Source organism: Phyllostomus discolor, chromosome 1, assembly GCF_004126475.2.
Source record: "Phyllostomus discolor isolate MPI-MPIP mPhyDis1 chromosome 1, mPhyDis1.pri.v3, whole genome shotgun sequence".
Taxonomy (NCBI): domain Eukaryota; kingdom Metazoa; phylum Chordata; class Mammalia; order Chiroptera; family Phyllostomidae; genus Phyllostomus; species Phyllostomus discolor.
This window is the reverse complement of record NC_040903.2, coordinates 85,478,269-85,487,793: the sequence shown is the minus strand read 5'-3', so window position 1 is coordinate 85,487,793 and position 9,525 is coordinate 85,478,269.

Genomic DNA, 9,525 nt, shown 5'->3' with positions numbered 1-9,525 from the left:
ACTCTATCATATCATTAAAATCAATGCAGGATGAGAAAACAATTTATTATTTTTTAAATATTTTATTTATTTACTTTTAGACAGGGGAAGGGAGGGAGAAAGAAAGGGAGAGAAACATCAATGTGTGGTTGCTGGGGGCTGTGGCCTGCAACCCAGGCATGTGCCCTGGCTGGGAATCGAACCAGCAGTCCTTCGGTTCACAGGCCCATACTCGATACACTGAGCCACACCAGCCAGGGCTTTTATTTTTTTAGTAATTTAGGAAAAAAAATGGTCAATAGTCACATGTCTTTTACATAAACTCAAGGAAAATATCTGAATAATTCAGTCTTTCTGCTACATAGCTTCTCAATAGTCATCTACTTATGTACCTTGAGTCAGTAGACGCATATGGGATGCCCAAATGAGACTGACCACAAAGGTTGGAATTGTGGTGTGAGCATTCACCAGATTGGAGGAACATGGTCCCAGTAAACATCAGTCGTTGAGGTGGCTCTTTCTCATAGTGACCACTTTGGTGAAGAAAGAAATCTGTCATAGATATCACATGACTAATATTTTTGTGAGCTTCCTCCCCTGATGACAGGTGCAGCAAAATATGATTTCAAAGATTGAGCTAATGAGATGCCTATGACCCTTGCCTATTGGCTGTGTTGTTTCTTAGATTCCATTTATTGAGTACATGTCGGGCGCTATTCTAGATACTTCACAGCCATTGTCTAATTTGATCCTCATATTGTCCCTGGGAAGTCAAGTTTCAGTTAAAGAGATGGTTATCACGTGCTCTTTACTCCCACATCCTTATTACATTTCAGGAAAGGATGACATTCCTATCACAGGTGCCTGACCCACCAGGTCACTGTTGACTAAACCAGAGATGGACACCTGACACCAGGTAAACTGTTCTAATCAATCTTAAATTTATAGGAATTTGCAGTTGGATATAGAGAAACCAAGTTGATCTCTGATGAAGATTAGAATAAATGTTCTAATGGAGAAACCACGTTGGATCCATTTGCAGGTCTTCAGAAAGGGTAAAGAATGGTACGTAGACCATTCGGCCTTAAGAGAAGGTGGACTGAACCACAAGTCACATTGGTACCCAACTATATTTCAGTTCCTCGATTCACTTGCTTAAGAGGCATTCCACACTTCTTGTCCTCAGGGAGTTCATAAGGCATCCTGTCTCTTTCTAAATATTTCCCTTTTCTTCTTAAATTACTTTGAGTACATTTTACTCAGTACAACACACTGGCCTCTAAAAAAGTATTCTTATCCCCATTTTGTTGATGAGGAAACAGACTCACAGAAGTTAAGTGCATTGCTCAATATCATGCAGACAGTAAAAAGTAGAATTCAAGCCCAAGTTTGTGTGACTCCAAGGTCTGTGCTTTCATCACTAGATTAATTTAGATCAAAAAATTTCAACACATCGCAAACTGCTAAAGACATCTAAATCTACTAAGCTACAGCCTTTGTGATTTGTAGAAGTTATTGCTGTGTCTTTTTCAAGTTTAACATGCAAAACAAGTGCTCATTGAAAACAGACAGGCATAGTGTCCATATTTTCATCCACATCATTAAGTCAAGGGAAGTGAAACTTCCTGCTTTCTAGCTGAGTTGGCCTTCTTTCGAGGAGCCAAGTCTAATTGCTTTTGCAGAACACGTATATCTCCAGGAAGTTAGACCCATCTCCTCCCAAGGAAAAATTACATTTTCTTCTGGTCAGTTTTCTATGTACAATTTATCATCACTAGACCATCCTTATTGTTTATCTTCATGGATGATTTCCCAGAAGAAATTGACATATATTTTCTCTCTTTCTAACTAGTCATGAACCTGGAGTTACTCATATAACTTCTGAACAGTCCAGCTTTAGAGTTTAACTATTATCCCCCCTCTGCAGAGAAAGCAGCTCGCTTGAGTGATCCTGTTGCCCTTCCTGCACTCTCTTGGCGCTGGTCCTGGGGTGTGAGGCCTCACCACTCTGTCACCCCATAGAACCGCTTGGATCTCTAGACCCTGGACTCGGGCCACTCTTTGATTTGGTGATTATGTGCATGGTTTAGGTTAAGATGTTTTTATTGAAGTTCAACCAAAAAACCATCATTCACTATAAATACATCAATTTTGGTTACTTTAAATTTGTTACACTCATAACATTATAACAGCAACAAGAATTTTAAAAAATCACCTGGATGCCTATGGCTCTAATAAACCACCTTCTTTAGTTTTTCCATGGTCTTTTATATTTTATATACATACATGCACACTTTTTGCCTAGTTTTAATCATAACAGATGCTGCTTTGTATTTAGCTTTCCTTCACCTAACTTTTCAGGAAGCACTTTTTCTGTGCTGCTAATATTTTAAATTATCACTTGGGTGGCCACATCCACCCACAGCAGATGTTACACTTTTAACTCTTTCGGTTACTTCTTTAAATGGTTCTGGGTTCTAAATCTGGTCACTAACTAGTCTTTTAGGGGAAAAGTTCACCATCATCCCCCTTACCCAGAATGCTGACAAGTATTGGCCACATGTGAACAAAAATCAAACTGGTTTTATCGGTTTTTCATTAGCCTGGTGGGGAGTAACATTATTTACTACCCAGTAATCTAGGCAGGAGGTTTTGGAATATTTCTTCACACTTACTTTAAAAGCAGCAGGAAAAGAAGCTGGGGATCATGGAGATGATACCTTTTGTCCCGAGGGCAGTATGGGTCAGTAGTGACAGACAGCACCGATCAAAACTTGTGTTTTCTGCAAGCACTTAAAGCTGTGTGCTTCTGTCTTCTGCCCAGATAGGTCCCAGATGTGTCACAGAGAAGTCTGGAATGGTGTTTTCTTCCTTCTCACCGCAGCAGAGCCTCAGCGGGACTTGAGATGCCTCGGTAGGTAGTTAGTAGACGTCTTTGATTTTTTTTCGTCTAGTCCCTCCATCAGTGCTTCTAGGAGACTTGTGTGCCTCTTTTGGCTAGTGACAGAGTCACAGTGACTTAGGCCGACAGAAGTGTGAATCTGGTCTAGCTAAAACTGCCCGTTTACCCTAACACACACACATTTCAAAAGCAATTGGTGCATTCCTTGTGAAACACAAATACACGAACCACACAGTAACAAGGAAAACCAAAGGAGGACAAATAAGAGGTATGAGGTATCTTAAGTCAATTCTCAGTGTTTAAAGCGCTAACAATTTCCTAGTTTTTTACTCAGTTGCCAAAAGATACAGTGTACTCAATTCACCTGTACTGAATCATTCTTGATTCTCAGAGAGACCTGCCTCTGATCCGCTCTGTTCTCCTGCATCGTCGCACTTCATCCTGCCCTGTGGCTGTTCCCCTCAGAGCGTCCCTTGTTCTCATCGTCCTGAAGCAACCTGGCATGCCCCTCTTCTCCTGTCTCTTATACTGGACACAGTGCCACTCTCTGCTGTTTCTGAGCTGGTTCCTAAACTCAAGACTAGCAAACTCAGCTCAAATAAGTAAACTTGACATTAATCAATGTAGATTTCATGCAGCCTATTTAACTAACAATTGGAAATGAAAACAGACATACTCAACATGAGTGCTAAGAAGATATATAAAGGAGGGAATACTATTTGCCAGGCTTAAAAATTTTTAGTTAAGAAATTTTATTATAGGTAGTCTGTTGAGAGTGGTAACGTTACAAATGATAACTCCAAAAAATGAAATTTTAATGAAATACTCTAGTTAAAATGAAAAACTACATTCAGGGAACTTTCCTCCAACCTCATTCTCCTTGACCATGGTGTGGCATTTGACACAGCTGTCCATCTGTCCCTCCGTGTCACCCACATTACTGGGTTAGTTTTGCTCTCATTCCTTCTACTGTACATTCAGTGTTTCTTTGATGGTTTCTTCATTTGCTTAGAGGGTTCATTCACTCCTAACACCTGCAGTTATCACCTACACGTGGATTTTGGGTATTAGTTGGGAGTTGCAAGTAATAAAAACATTGCTTGAATCAGTGTGAGAGTTGAAAAGATATTTACTTTAAAGGTTCAAGGCAACAATGAAACTGATCTTTAGGGACACCTGGGATCAGGAATGTAAAATTAGGGCCTTTTAATCTATTTTGTTTTCTCTTTTTAATCTTAATTGTATTTTTTTCCATTATCATTTAGTCCCCTTATATCCCCACCCCCAGCAATCATCACACTGTTGTTCATGTCCATGAGTCCTTTTTCCATTTTGCTCAATCACTCCACCCTCTAAAGAACCTCCCCCCCCCCGCCAATAGCCGTCAGCCTGCTCTCCAGCTATGAATCTGTCCCCATTTCCCTTGTTAGTTCAGTTAGTTCATTAGATTCCACATATGAGTGAAATCATAAGGCATTTGTCTTTCTCTGACTGGCTTATTTCACTTAGCATAATGTTCTCCAGGTACCCATGCTGTTGCAAAGTGTAAGATGAGTGGATCTTTTGTTTTATTTTTCTGTGTGTCCATCTAACTTCTCTTTTGTTACTGAGAGCAGGAAGACTGGGCTGTAGAGACTTGGTCTCCATTCCAGATCTCCAAGGATTTTGGTTGCCTGGGTTTAGGTCTAGGTCTTGAATAAATCAATTTTAACTAGGAGGTCCAGTTGAGGAAAAGGGCCAGGTGCTCACTGGGGTTTGAACAACTATGGGTAAGTGGTCACAGGAACATGGTATCTCTAATCATCAACTCTGGACTTAAACTTCCACCTGAGCGTATAAAGAATTGCTGGATATGATCACATGCTGCCACCCCAAATGTAACAAGCCTGAAACTGACCTCATCATGTCCCACCTAAACAATACGACCCCTTGCCCACATTTACTCTTTGTGAATGAATGATACCAGCATTCTCCCAGAATCCTTGGCCAAAATCTTGAATCAGCCTATTTCATCTCTTTCTGCTGTGTTCGCAGTTTGTATAACAGTAATAGTTAACATTTAGTGGACATTTACTGTATGGCACTAAATGGTATATACATTACTGTACTTGATTCTCAAAACAGACCGTTGAAGTAGATACTACTGACAAGTCATTTTACAGATAAAGGAGAGAGAAGCTCGAAAATATTAACTAACTTGCCCAACACATGCAGCTACTAAGTAGTGGCAAGCCTGTTTGATTTCAGAACTTGAGTGTGTCGAAACTTACAAAAATAAATGGTACTATTTTGGTTTTTAATCTTAAAAAAGAAATAAATAAAAATAAAATGGTGCCCAATGATCCTTGCTTCCCTGCACCCACTCCTGTGTTTAATCCCTTCCCTTGAGTAGAGGCTGAACCTGGTGACTTGCTTCTAAGCAGTAGGATATGCCACGGTGATATGGTGTTATTCCACATGACTGCTGTCTTTCTAAAAGACTTATTTCCTTCTTGGCTTGTACACTTTGGCGAAGTAAGCTGCCATGTTGGAGAGGCCCCCGTGGTGGGAAGGGCGGAGGTGGCCTCTAGCCAACAGCCAGCAAGAAACTTAACCCTTCTAACAACCATGCACACTTGGAAGCAAGTCCCTCCCTAGTGAAGCCTCGAATGACCCTAAGGAGAGGGCCCTGTGAAGCCCAGTCTAGATTCTTGACCCACAGAAACTAATAAATGATGTGTTAATCTGCTTAATTTGTGATAGTCTGTTATGCAGAAATAGATTAATAAAATAACTAATATCTAAAAATCAAATTTTCTCCTATCATACTAATATAATCATGCATTTGCTTTTTTGGAAGAAATTTTCTTAATAACTGTTTAACTTTTATGTGAGGTACACAATAGGCTATTTTTGTTCATATTTAGAGTGTTTCTTGTCAATAGCTTCCAGTATACTATGCTAGGAACAGAGAAAGAAACAAATGCAAATCTGAGGCTGTTTTTCCTTTAACACACTAACATTCCATGTTATGGTGTATGGCAAGGGAGAGCACATACATTCCCAATGTAATTACAGGACACCTCGATTTAACGATCACTTCATGGTTATTTTCTCATGTGACTTTCAATGTAACTTCTTGCCAAGGTCACTCAGTTAATGTTCTTTCTACCACCAATTTCTTTACATAATATCCTTTACTAAAATACTTCACAATAATAATTTAAACTTCAAAATGTAAAAATAAAGCACATTAGAAGATAATGAGAATAGTAGGGAAAATCTCTTTATGATCTAAAATGACTCCGACATTAATGCCAAAGTGAATGCAAATCAGGCCAGTAGATGATTATCAGTTGTAGTGAAGAAATTAAAATTATCAACCTCTTCTTATGATGTTGTCACAACTTTGGCATTAATGACCATGTTCTCTGTGACAGGGAAGAGCAGAAGGGGCACCCACTACCTGATATTGTGTTTCCTTATATGTGAACTTTTACTGCTATTTTCACAGGTTATAGGAAGATGATTATTTTTTGAGTTACTGCCTTGGGAACAACATTTTTACACGGATCCTGTCATCAGTGGTTTACATGCTACTAAAGCAAGTGCCAAACTTCTGTTGGTGGAGAACATGAAGACTCATTCTTTTTCTCTTTTCTTTCCAAGAGGCACCCATCACCTCAAACCAATACATATGGGTGTACGTGTTAAAATAGTCAAGTATAATTGCTACTGAGATGATCCTTCTCAGGGGACAGAATCGGGGTAAGAAGCCAAGTGCCATCTGCTTGTAAAAATAGTACCTCCTCTCTCTAAGAAATAAGTACCAACCTCAGTTGAAATTGCATTTTGTATACTGTTTTAGTGCATGTAGGTACCAGCAAGTAGTTCTTTGTCACAGTCCCTCAAGTGTCCAACCCTGAGGCCAACTCTTAATATTTCTCACATATGTTCCTTATAATAAATTGCAGAAAGCTTTCGTGGAACAGACAATTGGTTAAAGAGGATGAACTGTGCCATTGAGTATTTGGCCAAGGTCAATTCCAGCTCCCATGCCACCTGTTTTCTCTGGAATTCTGTCTCTCTTAAATCTTTCATTCAATGCACATTGGAAAAGAGCATGAAGGAGGAGCAAACCTGATTTGTTGCAGTTTTTGTCTTATACCATGGGAAAACATCCCCAAACAGATGCTAGATGAAGACAGTATTTTTAATAGCACAGTTGGTTTATGTTCCTCTCATGTGCTTAGAGTACTACTTCATGGAAAACCTAAGATTGATCCACACTTTCCTTGTTGGTAAGTGTCAGGGAAGGCAGCCACAGATCATATGCGGTGCCTTCCTGGTCCCAGCAAGGACACTGGGAACTGCTGACTGGAAACATGCTGGACATAAGCGAAGGGCTTATTGTTGGAATCATACACAAAAATGGAATGTAGTGTTGCAAATAAATGTTGCTGTAAGTCAAGCACAAATACTATTTTATGATTTAAAGTGTTAAGCCATACATTGTACTCCTGCACTTACATGTGATTGTTAATTCATTGTCACATATACAAGAGATATTATGAGGTTGGGTGGTGGTAAAAGTTTTTAGAGCACAACAAGTTCTTATTTAAAAAAAAGAAATCTCTATATAGAGAATACTGTCTTGTTGTAAAACCACAGACATTTTAAATACCTGTTAGTTGGGGAAACTGTGCAGCAAAGAATGGCAAAATGATGCACATCTTCATTCCCACAGTCATGACAGCACAGTTATTTTTAAATGCATACCCCACAAAGGGGCAAATGAACACCTCTCTGCATTAAGGTGTCAAACTACAAGGAAAGGCATGATTTTTTTTAAAAGCAGAAACAAAACAGCAGACCTGGATTCAGAAGACCTGGTCTGAGGTCAGTCTCCCCTCGTCGTTAGCTGGTGGCGTCAGGCATTCACCTCTCTAGAGTGCACTTGCTCCATCTCTAGCGCAAGATCCTTCATGGTTCAAAATGTTCCACATTCTAAATCCTTCTTCAGAATTGGAAAAACAGCCTATAGTCTGTGCTACTGTGTCTTCAGGAGTTCCCAAATTACATAAAATCTATTTGTAAGTAGGTGAGCATATTCTGGAGATAGTAGTACTACTACTATAAATTACATTTATAGTGTTTGTTTTGAGGGGCAGGAGAATAGAAGCTGAGGTGGATATTGGTGAAAATCAAATTATGGTTTGAGAGAGCCTACTAAGAACATCTAAAACTTTCATGAATAATTTAGTTTTAAATTATTCTTAAAAACTAAAGAAGAGACATTTGATATTGTGGGAAGAAAAGGAAAAAACTAGTATTTTTGTGAAAAAAAAAAAAAAAAAGGTTCCCACAAGTACAGTAGTTTAGAGAGTTTTAGGTACGACGGATGACCTTTAAAGCTATTTTGCATGAGAGTTTATTATCTGAACTATTTACATTAGATTCACATGGATTAAATTTACCTCAGTATAAGCATATTATTCTTATTTGTTCTACCACTCTCTTAAGATTATTCAGGTCTATCACAGTGCTTCTCATGATATTTCTAATATGGAAATCATAACATGTTATTTTACTTTCAAATTTGGGAGGTCAAATTTCAAATGTGAAAATTATTATCAATAATTACATCAAAATCCATGTAAAAAACAACTCTGGACACACACACCCCCTTGGAATGAGTGAGGTCTTAAGAGCTATATAATTGAAGTTCTCATTGAGGTTTCATACTCATTGTATTAGCACTACGTATAGTATTAAGTCAAATAAGTTATTCTGGTAATAGAAGACAAACTAATAGCTTTCATAAGTTTTAACAGACACTCCTGATGCTCAAGATCATCAAGGAAATGCAAATTAAAACTATGAGCTATCACCTCACACCTGCCAGAATGCCTATCATTAATAATTCTCAACAAACAGCAAGGGTTGGTGAGGGTGTGGGGAAGAGAAAAACCCTTGTGCACTATATTGGTGGGTGTGTATATTGGTGCAGCCACTCAGACAAACAGTATGGATATCTCTCAAAAAAGTAAAAATAGAGCTGCTATCTGATCCAGCAATTCCACTTCTGGGTATTTATCTGAAAAAAAACAAAGACACTCAAAAAGATATACGCACCCCATGTTCACTGCAACATTATTTACAATAGCCAAAATATGAAAGCAACCTACATGTCCATCAATAGATGAATAAGATGTGGTATTATATTATTCAGCAATAAAAAAATAACATCTTGCCATTTGTGACAACATGGATGGATGGACCTAGAGGGTATTAAGTCAGACAAAGACAACTACCATATGATTTCCCTAATACGTGGAATCTGAAAAAACAAAGTAAATGATTAAGCAAAATCAAACAAAAACAGATCCACAGACACAGAGAATGAGCTGGTGGTTCCCAAAGAAGAGTGGGGTGGGTAGGAGGTGGGAGTACAATTTTAAAAAATTAGAAAGACATAAAAAAATCAATACTAAGCTAAAACTACATAATGTTGATGGGTATCACATGTGAAGCTTTGTACTCTAAGACTATTTCCTTCAGAGCTCAACAATGTAAGATTTCATTGGATCCTCTTCATTTTCTGAGTATGTGTAGAAGACTCATTGCAACATGAAATGTTTAAAAACTATAGAAACAGCTCAGGG